This window comes from Cygnus olor, chromosome 1, assembly GCF_009769625.2.
Source record: "Cygnus olor isolate bCygOlo1 chromosome 1, bCygOlo1.pri.v2, whole genome shotgun sequence".
Lineage (NCBI taxonomy): Eukaryota > Metazoa > Chordata > Aves > Anseriformes > Anatidae > Cygnus > Cygnus olor.
This window is the reverse complement of record NC_049169.1, coordinates 204620567-204638154: the sequence shown is the minus strand read 5'-3', so window position 1 is coordinate 204638154 and position 17588 is coordinate 204620567. Positions and strand designations below refer to the sequence as shown.

The 17588-nt window shown below is 36.4% G+C and overlaps 1 protein-coding gene across 1 annotated transcript in view; it reads right to left on the bottom strand.

The window, feature by feature from the left end:
* Positions 1–17588, bottom strand: part of TENM4 (teneurin transmembrane protein 4) — an 879437-nt gene that overhangs the window by 741359 nt on the left and 120490 nt on the right. The window contains exon 2 of the mRNA XM_040544436.1: positions 6242–6329. The gene's annotated coding sequence lies outside the window, so the exon portion shown is untranslated. The remainder of the gene's footprint in view (positions 1–6241; positions 6330–17588) is intronic.

Here is a 17588-nt window from a genome sequence, read left to right as displayed (position 1 = left end):
AACACCTGCCAGCTTCAGGGCTGTACCTGGATGACATGAATTCCTATTGTCTTTTCCCAGGAGACTATCTCCCTCCCAGCCTTAAACTTTTTTTTTTTTTTCTCTTCCTTTCGTGAAGCTGAATTCTTGAGTGTACTGCAGGCATCATTTTATACTATCCGTGATAAAAACTATTTTTCCCAGTAGGCAGAAACACAAACCCTTATTCATTATCTCCAAAGTCAGTATGTTTACTTCTAGAGTTTGCTCTTCCATATTTTTCACAGCTCTCACTGCAGTAAATTGGAACAATTCCTTCTCTACCTGAGAGCAGAAAGCATTTTTTTTACTGATTTGTTTCAACTTTATTTTTTTCTTTCCAGAAAAGATGAAAGTCTTTCCAATTGCCTAATCATATTCACACAAGTTACAGGACAGATAAGAAAAAGCTTTGAGTTTAATGTAGAGGAAAGAAACTTGGCTAGTGGCTAGAACAAGGGACTGGAAGGCAAGAGGTTTGGGATTTATTCCTATCATTACTATTTGCTTTTACATGATCATTGTCAAATCATTTAACCTCTGTGTCTCAAGTTGCTCTATACTGGAAAGAAAAAAAAAATCTCTATTCCAGGAGGATATTGCATGGAGCGAGGCCTAATTAAAGCCAGTAAAGTGTTTTGAGATCCTTGGATAAAAGGTGCTATAAAAAGTTCCAACTATTAATTGCTTCACTCTCCCTAGTAGATTTTAAGTCACATATCTCTTTGAATCATGGATCTCTATTAAGCAAAGATTGCTAACACTGTGGAATCCTGCAGTTGTTGGCTTTTTAATTTCAGAAACAGATGTCCTGTGAGATTGAACCATCCTTACTTATGAACTAACCTAAAATCTTCTGAGTTTTGAAATAACACAGGAAAATAGCCTACCACTAACTCATTTCACTTTCATCCTTTTCTGTACATTCTTCTCTCTTTCTGTTAAGCCCACCACCTGAGTACATACACTTTTTCCCAGGTGGATTACAGAGATATTTTTTTCCCCCACAATCAAGATAAAAAATCTTCAGGATGTGTTTGGAAAAGAGTGTGGATTGTATAAAATCTATTACTTCTCAGGTTCCCAAGCTGCAGAATATGCAGCATAGGAAGCTGGTACTTGAATCAGCACTGCCTTACGTGAATCCTGAGCTGTCTAATAGTTTCTTCTAAGCATGTGCAGGGATGTTAACTACTGTGTAATGCAATCACTTCTCCTTTGGCTGCCTTTTCCTCTTATAGGATTAAAATGGGCAAAATGTTCAATAGACAGTGACCTAAAACTGGGTTATTTAACTTAAATTCTTTAAAAGGATCACCCTATTTCTTGTACCTCTGGCAAAAAAATTACCAATTTTCTTTTTAAGAGAGCAAGGAATATAACAGACTACTACCATACCTAGAGTCTGTTGGTAGGTGTTTGGTTAATCATAGTATTGCTTTGAGCTGAACCGCTTTTCAAGAAGACCCAACCACAAATCTAAACACAACTTCAGAAGAATAAACCTATTGTTAAATTCACTATCATTTGGGAAAACAACAACAACAACAACAAAAACACAGAAATATAAAAAATGTTCAATTTGCTCCAAGTTAAATTAATATTCTTTGATGAGTTGGATTTCTGTGATTAAACATGAAGCTAGTAAAAGGCAGAAAGGACAAGAAATGTTTCTTCGAAAAATGGGTGAAACCATATTGCTGCTCAGTTTTGAACCCAGCATTGATACTATCCACTCTTTATGTCTACCTGAAGAAAATTTAGATTCATGTTTGCACTGAAATATTCCACAGGGACATGCAGCATTGATTGGTATCTCCTCTCTTTCCCACTATCCCCAACTGAACAAGCACAACTTTATCACCTTGCACTTGGTGCAGATACACAGCAAGCAGAACACTTCACTGGTTAGCAATATCAGGATGTGCTAAACCAAAGCCAGAATGAGCTGCCCAGCTTTATCTAAACAAATGCAAAAGTACTGCAAGGTAACTCTGAAAAGTCAGACTCCAAGCAAATTTCTATGTATAAAATACACCTTTACAGGTGGTTCTGGGGTGGAAATAGAGACTGTTTATCACTAGGTAGCAAAGTTCCATACAGCCATGTCAGGAAAAGAGCAACAATGATGAATGTAACTTTTTTTTTGAAGTGAAACTGCATTTTTAAACATTTCCAGGGGAAAACCATACCTTTCACACCAGCAAAAACAGGATTAATCACTTTCCCTAGACCTGGGGTCTGCTGTAAAATAGGAACCAGCTTGTAGTACTCAAGTATAGGTGAGAGCTCTCTACCTCTGTCCTGGGTTATATTTAATTCTTTATTTATTGAAAATGCTCCAGCTGCAGTTGGAGTCGCACTGTTCAATATTTATTATTGTTTAACCTGTGAGGAAATGGGAGCATGCTGAAAATATTTTTGATCAATGGATTCAATCTTGAAAGGCTTTCAGGTGTGGCTGACTGTGATTTCTGCAGACTGAATCTCTGCTTTCTACTCCACTCTCCAACCATTTGCAACTCAAGAAAAATTTTGTGAAAGGATATTTGAATTTTTATTTTTTGCTGTCAGTACTGCTTCTGCCACAGTTTCAGTCAACAGACAGTGAAATACCAGAACATGGTACATAAGCAGTTTTACTGCAATTTTGTAACTGCTGTTACCTAATGCAATGGTAATATTTTCAAGGTTACCAGTCCTATTTCAGAGTTTTATTTCAAGCTGCTTCCAGTAATTACATAGTAGAGCACCTGTGCTGGATGAGCATCAAGGGTATTAAGGCCAAAAATCTCACAGAAAAAAAAATAAAATCTTAAAATGATTTTATTATTATTATTATTATTATTCAAGCAATTCAGCAGAACAGTCAACACCCAAATTTGTGAATATGTAAAGCATGAGAAGCAGAAAATTAAAAGGTGACTGTACAGCAGACACTCTAATTGGCATCATTCAAGCTGGTGAAGTACAGATAAAGAACACAAAAATGGAAAGCTAGAGCTCAGTTCTAAAGAGCCCTTTTCAGAGATTTCAAATTTTGCTAGTAGCACAGAAAAGGACTATTATAACTACTTATATTTCTATACAATTGAGATATACAGAGAAACATGTCATCTGTCATTTCATACACCTAACAGCAAAGCATATAAACAACGTGATTAACTGCTAAAGAGATTGTGATTCCTAGTGTTTGGAAACAGAGCTGTTACTTCTTGTAATTGATCTACTGAGTTAATCATAATTTTGTTTCCAGCCACAATGCTAATTTCTTGTATATCCCAAACTATTTTATGCCAACATGCTTAGTACAGTTGCCCTGTATGTTTAGTGTAGCTTTTCTGTGGGATGTTCAGAAATCATCAGATCCCCCAAAGAGCAGTAGTTTGCTACTAAAGCATCAATCTACATCCTAAATCAGTAAACATGTCACGTCTGATAGTGTATATATATAGGGCTGTTGTCTTCAGATAGGGTCCCTAAGCAGCTCCATTTTAAAGTCAACAGGGTAACCAGATTGTCTTTGTATTTTCAGCACACTGAGAGTTCATTTTGAGAAATCTTTATGATTGCAAATGAAAGAACCTTATCAGGGATTCAGCTTTCACTGAAAACAAGTTGATACAGTTTAGTCATAATTTAGGCAATACAGATTTCACCTGGTGCAACTTACATTGATTACCCATTGTAATGTACATTAAAGAGGTGCGTTTACCAACAGCTCCCCCCACCTCCCCCCACCACACACACATTTCTGCACAACTATTTCCTTTAACAACTGTAACTTTGCATGTGATAATTGATGCTCCAGATCTTGGAGCAGACAATTAGAAGAAAGCAGGATTGGGAGAGACCCCAGGATATGTCTTAATTCAAACCTTTACCCCAATGAAGACAAGGTCCATTTGAAAAATGTTTCTTCAGCCTTTTCTGAAAGATCCCCAGGAACCATCTCCACAACAAATCGAAGCAGTTTATTCCATCTTTTAGTTTTCTGAACCTTGACAAGCTATCTGCTGCTACCTGACTTAAATCAGCTTCAGTTTAAATCCCCGTCTCTTGCTTTCTCCATCATGAACACAACACAGAGAAGAAACTATCTGCTCCTTTTTGCAGCAGCCTATCATATACATCAAGCTCATCAAGCTCCCTTTGCCATAAACCACCTCAAGCACTTTCACATTTCTTTTGTCTCACTCAGCATGCTTTCATGGCTTGCCCTTGTTTCTCCTCTGAGGTCTACGTCCAGCAAGTTCATAGCTTCCTTACATGTTTTAAGGTGGGCCCTCCCTGAAGCTGTATCAATATCAAGCAGAGCAGAAGGGTTATTTCACAATTTGTAGGTGGTGTCCTTATTTACACTGCAAAATGTCATTTGCCTGTTATTACAGCTACATAGCATTCTTCACTCATATTCATTTTGTGGTTTTATATAGTCCCATACCAGTGAGACTGGACATGGAATTCTCTCAGTAAAATAAGTCACGATTCCCCAAGTGAGCTTAAGTTGTGCCCAGCATGTGAAAATCTGTGCCCTCCAGTGATCAAAGCAGTCACTGATCACACAGACTTCTAAGAGAAAGTCATACTCTGAAACAAAAGAACTTAAAAGAAAATCTGAAAACCACAGGACAACTTATATGCACACCTATGGCATTAGATACCTAATTATCTCACACAGCTGGATCCTAACCTTACTAAAGAAATAATTCTTCCTTTTCTTCTGGCTCCCCATCTTCCTTCAGCATCTATAGAATTCAGTTGGTCTCCTCCATTGGTTATTAAATTGCATAACTTCTCTCAATAAGTAAAGAATGTCACTGTATATAAATCATATAACAGTTTGCTGATTGACATATTTATATCGCCTAACTACATAGACTCACAAACCCATAGAATAAGTTAAACTGGAAGGCACCTCTTGACATCACTCCAACCACTACTCAGAGAGGTCTAACTGGTTGAGTTTCCTATGTGACCTGTCCAGCCGAGTTTTGAATACTACATGTGGAAATAAACCCCCTTCCACCAAGTAAAGATTTTTATCCCTTCCTCCCAGTACAGATCCATGCAGTATGTGAAATTATTGAGCCAATACATTTCCCAGGAGTCTTCTCTCTTCCCCATAAAAGACATAACAAAGAAGACCCATTTGTTTTTAGTTAATGACGAGTCTAAGTGACAAGCATTTCAATCGCTGTGGCTACTATCAAGGAAAATATCCTTTACTCCTCATCAGTTTTTAGATCATGTATCACCATATACTGCGATCTGGCAAGTCAAATCTACTGAGTTGGGTTTCTTCACTTTAAATTCATAGAGCTTTCTCTCATTGCCAGGTACAAAACCCATAACAGCATCTGAAGAACAGATTTTACACACAATTGAAAGAAGCAGCATTCCACAGCGAAGACAATATGGGAAATGAAAGAGTTAAAGTAACTGTATTAAAAAAATAAAGTCATATTTTAAATTATTTCTTTTTTTTTTCTTTTTTTCTTTTTTTTGAGGAAATAAGTCTTATCAGGTTTAATGGGTTTTAGTCATTCTTAACAGCTACCTAATGAGCTCTCCAATTATATAAAGAAGAGCAATTCAGTTCATACATTATTGCATCCCCTCACAGAAACGCAGTTCCCCCTCTTCAGAAATGACTCACTCAAGGTCATGCAATAAACCAGATGTAGTTTTAGGACTAGAGCGCAGGTGTTCCTGGCTTCTGACCTTATAACTATTCCTCTAAATGTCGTGCAGTTTTCTTGATACTTTCTAATACCTTAATATCTGACAGACATTAATCAGCTATGAATACAAACTGCACGGATGTTTATAGCACCACAAGCATTCTTTAGTATCAACAATGAATCAAAACCACAATGCTTACAATGTGTACAGCCAGAACACTGGAAAAAAAAAAAAGCTCTCAATCTTTCTATCAAATTGAACTTCTCACATTTCTTAAGAGGGAGCATCTGTGTATAACACTGCCTACAAAACTTTGTAATATACAGTGACACAAAACACAAACTGAAAACTTTTCTCTCAAGAGTGGAAAGTTAATCTGGTGGTTCTGAAGTTACTTCAGAAGGGGAGAGACAACTGTAGACATTTTAAATATTTTTTGTATTTAGTAAACATCTATTTGAACATGATATGACCTTGCCTTTGCATAGCTCACCATTATATATTGCAAAAGAGAAGAAAACATATACAAACTGCTTACCAACAGGACTGTTTGCTAGGGAGATATTTCGTCCAATATTTGTACGATCTTTTATCTCCAACACAATCCATATACTATTACCAGGGTCCTGTAAAATGATAAAGACAAAGCAAACCATAATTCTTTGATGAATATTGTAAATAAGTACAGTCTTAATAAGACTATATGTTATAAAATTTTCATATCATGTCTACTAGAAGAGTGTATCTATTATTATAGGGCATTTTAACTAAGAAAAATGTTAGAGAAGATGTCATGTGAAAATAACACAGCAAATTACTGGCAGGTGGGTGTGTTTTGCTTTGTCAAAAAAGGTTCGTAATCTATATGATAACATGTTCACAATGTAAAATGCATAAAAACTGTGTTGTGTCCATCTATCTGAATGCAGAGATTTTTCTGGTGTTGCCTGAAAATCCAGTGGCAATCTCAGTAGTAAACTCAAAATGATTTGAAATTAAAAAAAAAAAAAGTGGAATTTGTCTTGCTCTGCTTTATCTCCTTAAAGCTTAGTCTAAATGTGTTATTGAGACTCTCTCTGAAGCTGGTGGAGAAAAAGAAGCATCTCTGAGAGCAAATCATGGCACGTCTGGGGATATCTCTCTCTTCGCACAGGCTGTTTTCATGATCAGTTCAGACTGGACTGCCAGATACTTAACTTAAACAACCTGAATCCCATTCAGAAAGTGTGCAAGAAATAAAAACAAACTAATAAAAACTACATTGTCCATTTTTATTTCAACTATTCTTAGCTGTCCTCCATTCCTACAATCTGCTGTGTGACAGTGGTTTAGGACTCCTGAATGGTTGTGAAGTTCTGCCCTTTGCTGAGAGTTCAGGATTTAATGCAAATACCTCTCACTGAGCAAACACATAGGTTTAGGATCAGGAAAACGCTATAAATCAGACTTCAGACACCTTTTTCAAGGGTTGCTTTGAGATGACAGGAAAAGTAAATGGAGCAACCTTAAGACTTCTGTTTCAGACCAAGGAAACCAAGTACACAAACCCCTGTTCAAGACCCCTATTTAGACACACTTTTCACATCTTACACGTTTGTAGGACACAGAAAGCTCAACATTTACAAACAAACTGCACTATATTCAGGGTACAACATAAATATTTTCCAAGTGTGCAGAACCTGCTAAAAAATGTGTTCAGATCTTCTTTCACTTTTACTAATGCAGCCTTCATACCAATAACAACCACAGCACATGTAACCACTTTATGCAAAAGGGCTAATCTTGCCAAATATGAGATGGTTGCTGAGATACAGCCTGGTCTGCCCATCAAAGAAAAAATATTCCATTTCAATCTGCTTTTAGTGAATCCAGGAACATCCTCAGCCTAAACGCTCTTTAAGAATATTCTGCCTAACACGCACCAATTAGAAGTAGGAAAAGCAGATGGCCAAAATAAATTAGAGGTAGTATACCAGCCCTGCCTCAGATCATCACCATTGGCAGATCTAAGCAGCAGTACCAGCCAGTCAGTAGTTAGGAAGAGAAGTATATATATATTTTTTCCTCCATCCCTTTCCGGAACAAAATTGAAGAGCCATTGCAGCTATTGTAGTACTCAGTTCACAGAGAAGTAGAAAGCAGAAATCTGGCCAGGGATACATGAAGTCCAAAACTTTTCAGATAATGCTTTGATTCCTTGGTGCTGCAAACACAACAGACACTTCAAAAGTCCAGTGAAAATGTGCAAAAAGCTTCACAATCCTTGCATAAAACAGGTCTGCCTCATTTAAGCTGTAAGCGCTTGATGCAGCATAGTACACAGGTGAGAATGAGGAAGACAAAAAAAATAGTGGAGGAAAAAGAGTTATAGCCATGAGTGGTGGAGACAACTCCCTGCAATGAATGGTGCAGGCTGAATTTTCATCTGTGTTCAAGCCAGAAAAGACATCACAAGGCAAGGAAAAACAGCAGTCAGCTTTAGGTAGAGGAGAAAAAAAGGCGATAAAAAGAAGACAGGACAACATATTGCAAGTGAATGAAGATAGCCCTCCTGAGACAGTAGGGTAAGGTCTGCATCAGGCACAAACCCAAAAGAATAATATAGGCCATTTTAAGAAATGCTTTCATCAGGCAGTCTGTGACAGGCATTATGGAATGAAATAAGATGTTAAGGATCTACCTCATCCTGTACATTAGAACATCTGAAGCTTTGCTGAAGCAACTGAGCTAACTGACCTGTCTCTGTTTCCTGAAATTGATCAAAACAAACACAAATTTCAGCAACCCAAAGTGACTTAATTGAAAGCCTTTGATCTTTCCGGTGAGAAAGGAAGAGTTTAAACAAAGATCTAAATGCTAAGCAGGCTATGAAGAATAGCAAGTTATCTGAATATTGAGTGAAATAAGAGACTGGTCTCTGCCATTGCAGAACATACCTGCAGAAATGCAAGTATGCCTGGAATAGGTGTCTTTAATTTTTTTTTTCTTTTTAATTATTATTATTATTTATTTATTCTGCCTTTTAAATTGAAGACAAATTGCAGTCTATTTTATTTATTTATTTATTTATTTTAAAATTTCAGCTGGATTTTTTTCTCCAGCTGTACCAAAAAGTGTAAATACTATATGGTGAATCTAATTTACAGAGCTGTATTTCATATTTAGAAAGTCAGGCAATTTTACAGTGCAGAATTAAGCATCTAACATGTCATGAACATTACAAGATACCATTTGTCTTATTTACCTGAAATGCATATCTGGATAGCCCAGGCCATGTACAACTAGCAGCTATTGTACTTGGACATGCCATCTTTAATGTCCTTCATTTATGATAAATAATCCTTGTTAGTATTTCCACTGTATTTTGAAGGCTTTCTACCTCTTCATAGTGTATTTTTCTCACCAGTCTAACAGCTTTATTCAAGAGAATCAACTTCTGAATACGCTGTTTTTGTCCTTTAGGTCTTTCATTGGCGACTTTATTTAGTAGTTGGACCAGTCTTAAAGTAGCTGGGATATTATTTGGGATAAATATATGTCAATAACATGTTTTCCAGAGCTTTGCGAAAGCTTTGCATGTGGAAACCTGTACTACATTTCTCAAAAGAATAGATTCATGCATTTCTTGCATTCCCAGATATCCACTTTGGTTAGAAATAACTTTTTATAGCATTTGAGCTTTTTCAGGCTTACTCAAATCTGGGAATTACAGACTGTGGAAATATCATATCACCGCATATAACACCATTTGAATTAGAGTCCTGCTGTGTTAGGCATTGCACACAAATTACATCCAGATTGCCCTTTAGCCCTAATTGCTCTCAGTTTTTATTTATAGGTTTAAAAGAAGAGACAATCAGCCATACCAAATTCTAGTCTTTCTTAATAATTACTTACAGATACATCTCACTGTGAACAAAACCAGCTGCCATTTTCCATTATCTATGACAATCATTCACAAAAGCATAAAAAAACCACCCTCCTAAAATAGTACCTTTGACCTTCAGACGAAGTGGAGATTTGTACCAACAGCTTAAAGTACAAACTAATGTAGCAGAGTGGAGTCCAAGAATGGGTGAAAGAAAGTGAGCTCTGAGTCATAGGTAAACAATATATAATTATGATATATATATAATATATAATTATATTATAATTATTATATAATAATAAAATATTATTAAAATATATTTTATATATATATATATATACAAAACTTTTGGCATGGTTTTCATCACAACATAATTTTACAAAACCTTTAGATTTGCTGTAAGGAACATGTTTATCGACTATCTTGCACTAAATTTGCGGGACTTACGGTGTTGTACTAAAGATGTGTTGTTTTTCCATGTAAATGAGAACAGAAGATAGAGTAAGGGCGGAAGATGGGTGGATAACTATGCATCATAACAAATTTGCAGAGATCCTGCATATCTCCCAACATCATGTGAATGTCCTGGATGTACCCGCAGTACTTCTGGAATGGCAGTTCTCTTCCATGTTGAGTTCTCTGAATGATATCTTAAATGTCTGTATTTGAGAGAGCTAACTAATTGTTTAGAATCACAGCTGTATTGATTAGGGATGAGATCCAAATGCCCAAAAGCTTAGACACATAGATTACAAGTAGACACTCACAAGTAGGCACATACATTTGATATATAGGTATCTAAACCTGAAACCTGAAACTGAACCATACTTGGAAATTTTGACTTAAGTTTACCTTAAGTTTACCTTAAGAAAAGCAGCTAGAATGAACTCAGAGACTTTATAGGTTTACTAGCATACAGTAAACCCACCAATGTGGCTGATAGAACACAGGACATACAAAAAAACATCCTTTTGGTAAGGTAGCTGGTGGCTAAGTCATCTCAAACAGCAAAGCCATCCTTAGGGCGCTACATCAAAATTTCAAAATTTCATGTCTACATAATACATGTACCTTAACCAAAATTAGAATATTTCCACCTTTTGAAAATAGTCTTTATTCTAAAAACAGCTGAGTTTGAAAGACAACCAGAAGCACCATTTTTACTTCCCTACTATGGCCTAATAAGGAAGACTACTATAAAGGCACCATTTTTTGCATATTTTAAGAATCTGTCCAGCATGGATTGCCTGCCTTTCATGATGAAAGATTGACTTTATTTACCATTCCTGAACTAAGATAAACAAACAAACAAAACAAAACAAAACAAAAAACGCAAAAGAACTTGCTGGAAAAAAAGTTGGAAGACACTGCATTTCAAAGAAAGATGATGTTGATCAGACTGCCATAGTTCTTATCTAGGATGGAGTTAACAACCTCAGGCATCAAACTGATCTAGGATTTGCAATGCATAACATTTTAAATATTCACAATGACTAATTAGAGAAATGCAATTATAAATCATAAAAAAATATTATAAACAGAATTGAGCAAGGCAAACTCTGTGGCCACTGCCCCTCAATAAGCTTAAAAGATCTCTTCTGTGAGAAAAGCTGAACTAATGTAGCTTTGAGCAACAGTGGATGTGCAGCTGATACTTGATAAATCAGACCTGCTTCCAGAAGATGTCAGTTCTCATTTTCCTTCCTGTAACCTTTAAATAAAAATAAGTGACATTCTGACTTGTACCAGAATCCCTAATGAAACTGAAAGGCTGTTGAAATAATTACCTGGCAAATCAACATGCGTATATATAGATCATTCCCCTGCACCTTCTCACTTTTTTTTTTTTTTTTCCTCACCTAATTTCTGCTATCCATTTCGTTTTTAAATCACATGCATGGAAGATGGAAAAAAAAAAATAGACCTGGAGCACAGCATGATACAGTATATAGCTTTAAAGCATGTGGAATGAAATGAAAATCTGGCCTTGAATTCCCTTCTTCCATAAAACTATCTTTTGTCATTCAAGTTACTCTAGTGTCCTGGTTTCAGTTAGGACAGAGTTAATTTTCCTCCTAGTAGCTGGCAGGGTGCTATGTTTTGGATTAGAATGAGAAGAGCGCTGATAACATGCTGATGTTTTAATTGTTGTAGAGCAGTGCTTACACCAAGCCAAGGACTTTTCAGCCTCTCTCTGTCCTGCTAGCAAGCAGGCTAGGGATGCAGCAGGAGCTGGGAGGGGACAGACCCAGGACAGCTGACCCAAACTGGCCAAAGGGGTATTCCATACCATCTGACGTCATGCTGAACAATATATAGGGGTGGCTAGCCGGGGTGGAGGGGGGGGCCGGCTGCTCAGTGATAGGCTGGGCATCGGTCAACGGGTGGTGAGCAATTGCATTGTGCATCACTTATTTCGTACACATTATTACCATTAATACTATTATTATTATTATTATTATTGTTATTCTTTTCCCTGTCTTAATAAACTGTCTTTATCTCAACTCACAGACTTCACTTTCCCGTTTCTCTCCCCCATCCCGGAGAGGGAGGGGGGAGGGTGAGCGAACGGCTGTGTGGTGTTTGACTGCCAGCCGGGCTAAACCACAACACTCTAGGGACCCAGGTCACCTGCACTTTGCTTGGTCCTCAGATTTTTTTTAGATGACAAAGGAAGTATTAGAACTGTATGTACTTCAAAATGATTTTATTTTTACATCTATTTTGTGTATGTATAACATTAAGCATAATATGAAGGAGCAGCCACTGTTTAAAGATGCTAACAATAGGTATTTACACATATTACTTTGATATATCCTACAGAGCGGTATTCACAAAGGCTAACTTAAGCTTTGGACAACTAATTTCCCCAGGCTTCCATTACAGTCAGTTCAGGGAAGGGATACTCCAGAGAGTGATTTAGATTAGTAGAGTAACTTTTGTTAGCCTTTCTGACTGTCCCCCAAAGAGTACCATTTTATGACTAATTGACATCCTCAGAAAATTCTTGTGCAAACAAACACCTACCTCAAACATACAGACCACATAAAATTTGTCTCTTGCTGTCATTCTCAGTGCTCTTTCACAGCAGAATCCATTCCTTTCAAGTTATTACAGTATTGCAAAATATTGCTTTAACAGCAGGATTGCTGCATTAAGCAGTGCTTGGTATTTGAATCATCACTGCATCATTCTTTTCACCATCACTACATGGAAATGTTAAAACATGGTCCACCTGATGGTCTTAGTGGCCCACATTTATAGATCTCTATATCTGATTAAAGGCCAGGCTAGGGATGATGTTTCTTGAGCTAACACTTCTTGGAAGACGAGTTCTTAAAAAAGGGTGACTGGACCACTCTACATAGTAAGCATTTACTTGTATTCACATGTCCACATGAAAATTCAAAATGAAGGTGAACCTTGGAAGAGCAAAGAACACAGCACCTCTGTGAAATCCCTTCTCTTTACTGTTGCTGTTTCTCTATTTGAAAAAGTTTTCTACTTGGAGTTTTATGTAGCGTGGTAAAGTGCCCTTGAACACGTCTACTAAGATGACTCGAAGCCTATTAACTAGTAATGTGAAGAAACATGCACTCATTTCCAGGATTCATCTGTACTTTGAACAGAAAATCTTGAGCTCTTTGCTAGCTACTCAGATCGTCTCTAAATGCTGTATTGATCTTATGGGAAGATAAGGGCTGACAAACTGCATTTGATGATGTATCTGGTCATTGTAATAATTCAGTTAATAATTTGCCAATCCATTGATAAAATGTATTTACTGGCATATAGTCCCTAGTTTACAATAGCTAAAAACCTGTTACTAATGCTATAAAGAGAAGGAAAGCAGGATTCTCATCTTATGTGCTACATATTCACAAAATGAAATCCAAAGTCCAATATTTCTCCATTGTTTTGTTGTTGTTATTTTCTGTATTATTTTCCCATAAATAGTCTATGGCTACTAGACCATAAAAAATGGTTACATAAAGATTTTAAGTATTTGAAAATATTAGTAGAATGAGAAAGATAACTTTGAACACAGTGGAAACTTAACTTAAGCCTTTTGTGATTTGATAAAATCTAGACAACCTGATACCAGTCTCTGAACATTTTTGTATTTTATAGCATCCCAAGTACTGAAAGTGAGAAGAGAATAAATGAGTGTTATAACAAAATGAGATTATATCCAATTCATTATAAAGAACTCAGGATTCCTGAATACGGTACAATGCAAAAGTCTACAACAATAGGTTTTCCATCTCAAAAATTCTTTTACCACTGCTTGTGAATGTTTGAAATGCGAAGGGTTTAGAATGGTTTAAAGCCATAAAGATGTCAAACTTCCTACAAAGCTAGTAGTGTCCAAAAGTTTTCAACCTGAAGAAGGCTTATTTCTACTGTTAACAAGGAGGGACAACAGAGACCCTTGAGAGAGATTCATCACACCAGAGTTAGACATCTGCATCTGAGCTAGTCACCCTAGGCTCCCTTTCCAATCAACAAGAGTGAACAGCACTGTTACAGTATGAGACATCTGTCTCCTTTAGACTTCTTTAAGATGACATGTTTCTCACCCCAAAACCCCTTGTTTCTCTTCATTGATTATAACTAGAGTCTGGATAACTACCTCGGATAGTAGATTTTAAAAATCAGATGTGGAAATCCTACTTCTGCTAAGTCCAAACCCTTCCAGGGTGGGCATGGTTTAATGACAACGTCAACATGGACTACAATCACCAGTATTGGCTGACAAGCCGTGCCTACAGTGATATATCACTGATGTTAAACTTTCTCACATTTAAGAAAAGCAAGGAAGTTGAGTTCAGTGCAACTGAATGCTTAATAATGGTACTGAATGGTAAATGAAATTAATTATTCTTGTTGCATTTACTAATGGTTCTGATGAATAGATTCTTAAGGGACTTGATCTACAGTTTTTTTTTTTTTTTTTTGGAGAGCTCACATAAAAGATGAGAAAAATTATCCAGTGCTATGCAGATATAAGTCAAGGGTCCTAATGTTTATTTCTCATTGACTACCTACATATACATAACTCACAGTGGTAAAATTTTCCCTCTGCCCGTTTTCATGACCTTGGTGGTTCAAACCCTTTGAACATGTAAGTTCTTGAATTATGTCTCCTTGCTACCCCTTATGCATATTGTTATTCTCCAATAGTATTGCTTATGATTATTTTTAAGAAAGGCTATATTGCATCCATAAGACAAAAAAGATTATATCTTCAGTACATACCCTCAAGTAATTAGAAAAAAAGATCATTGAAGAAACATTTGGAAAAGGCATATTTTGTGATTTACTAGATAGTAACTAAATTAAACAGTCAAGAAATCCTCTCAGCTGAAGATGATTAGAGGCTGGGAGAGGATTAGGTGAAACATTAAATATTTAGCTCATGTTTTTCTCCTGCAGTCTGCTTGCAGCCACAGATGGAGAAGGGGCACTGTGGGCCTAGGTTCTCCTCCAGCTCAGATTTTCTATATTCTTAATACAGACTGAAAAGATGAGGACATCTCTGTGAAATGGTAACCAAAGGACACAGAACACTCTTCTCAGCTCTGATTTAAATAACTTCAGTAGCTGGAAAATATTACTGTTATTCATTGTTCTCTAACATTGCATCAGATGTTCTTTAGATGTATACCTAAGTAGCAATGAAGTCAAAATATAGAAGTTCTATTAATTTCTACACAACTCCGTTCAGATCTGAGTTTTACTAAAATGTGTGTGACTTGTGAAGTAGAAGCAATAACATTAATTAGCATTTATTTGTTAAGAAAGGCTAAGTCCTTGAACATTTTTATATAGCATCTCTAAAATTTGAGTTTGATACACCAGTTTCTGTACCTACAAACTAAACCTAAAGAATATTGCTTGTTTCTATGTGCTCTTGTACTCTGTGTGAGAGTATCTAAACTCTCTATCCTTTCTGAGTGAAATCGGGAGTCAGTAAACTAGGTGGGTAGAATGTTTGTGTATCGATTGAGCTAAACTAAAAAATGTGCTGTATTCTTAAACAGAATGAGTAAGATGGATGCTGATGGATATTCTTGTACGAAGGAAAGACCTACCATCTCTTTTACTCTTTCATCCACACAGACACTGTAATAAATAAATAAATATATAAAAAAGCAAGGAAAGCTTCTGATTTCTAATTCCATTGATCCAGTCTTCAGTTTGAGGCTGTGTACTCATCCAGCATTTCCAAAACTAACCTCCTGAGTCTTTTCATTTTTACTTATTTTTATTTTTAGATTGGATAGATTAGAAGAAAGGAATAAGAAAAATACAGAATCAGTGATTCTGGTTGTATAATAAAAATCTCAGTCATTACTTTCTATGTCAAATGTACAGTTTCTGTTCACAACAATTTTTTCCTCACTTGGTAAAAAGGAAAACATGGCAGGGATTACAGTCTAAGACATAGCAACTGTCCAGAGCTAAATTCAGCAATAAATCAGGTGGCAGTGGGAAATGCATGTTGATGCCTTCCTTCATTCATCCTCTGTATTGTGAAGACTCATATATCTACCTTACGCTCAGGAGAGTCATTACAAGAACAAGCTTAATTCTCGTGTTCTAGATAACAGTCTTGAAATCTGTGTTAGAAAGCAAGCTCAGGAGAGTAGAAATGTGTCACCCCTTTTGTCTAGTTCACTTTGTTTTACACTGTAGGTCTTACACAAAACTCTCACTGAAGTCTCAATATGAGCAAAAGTCTGAAGAGATTCTGAATAATGTCAAGGAATGTATTCAATATTTGCCTACACTTCATAGATTTAAAGCCAGAACAGACAATTAAAATGCCTATCTTGCTGCTGGGCAAGCACATGCCAAAGAACTTCACTCACTAATTACTGTATCAAACTTATGGCTTCTGTTTGAATTACCACAAGCTCTTTTCTCTTTTTTGAAAGACCCAGTTTTGGTTTTACATTTCAGGTGGTGAGGAATCCATTATATACTTAAGAAAGCTTTTCCAATGCATAATCAGCTTCTCTGAGGATATGTACTTTGCTTTTAGTCTGGGTTTATCTACTGTCAGCTTCTTCTCACTGAAACTCATTATGACGTTCTCGCAAATTAAAAAGCCATCGTCAACAGGAAGTATTTTCCTCACTTAAGTGTTGGTAGATTGTGATGAAATCACCTCTTAAACTTCTTTATGAAATAAATAAATAGAGAATTTTTACTTATATCTACTTAAAATACATTGACTGCTTACTGGAGCTATTAGGTAGCAAATATACCAGAAAGTTCCTTAAGGACTTTCTTAACCCCTCTAGTGCATCATAAGTCCAACATTCATGAAATGGTAATTCTTTCTTGAAGCATGGGATACCACTGAGTGAAAACACAAGTGTGCATTGAAATACTTTCTCACATACCTTGTCAGTCTACCCAGACTCAGTACATTTTAGAAAAGAGGGTATGACTTTACATTTTTCACCTGTAAAATTATTCCTCTCTTTCTGCCTCCTGAGCTTAAAGAATTGTTTTCCAAAAAACCTCCCAAATGCACCCATTTTTGTCTTTTGGGAAAGGAAGCAGTTGGGCTCACTCAAAGAGATTTTGAAAGTCCTCCTCGGAAAATCCCTTCAGTGGCTCCCTTCCAGTGAGTAGTCTTCTGCTAATAATTTCCCCTTCTTGTTTTATAGATCAGAATTCCATTAAATGGTAAAAACTCCATTAAATGCTATACATTTGACATATCCATATATAAAAAGAAGCCAGATCCTTAACACTGAAAATTTTTATCCCCTCTTGTTATACGAAGCAAGTCATACACATAAACCTCTGCTATTCTTTTTTGTTATGAACTTAGGCAGAACCTCAATGTTAAACACACAGACACACACAGACACACAGATTTCTAGGTTGGAAGAGACCTCAAGATCATCGAGTCCAACCTCCGACCTAACACTAAGCACTCCACTAAACCATATCGCTAAGCTCTACATCTAAACGTCTTTTAAAGACCTCCAGGGATGGT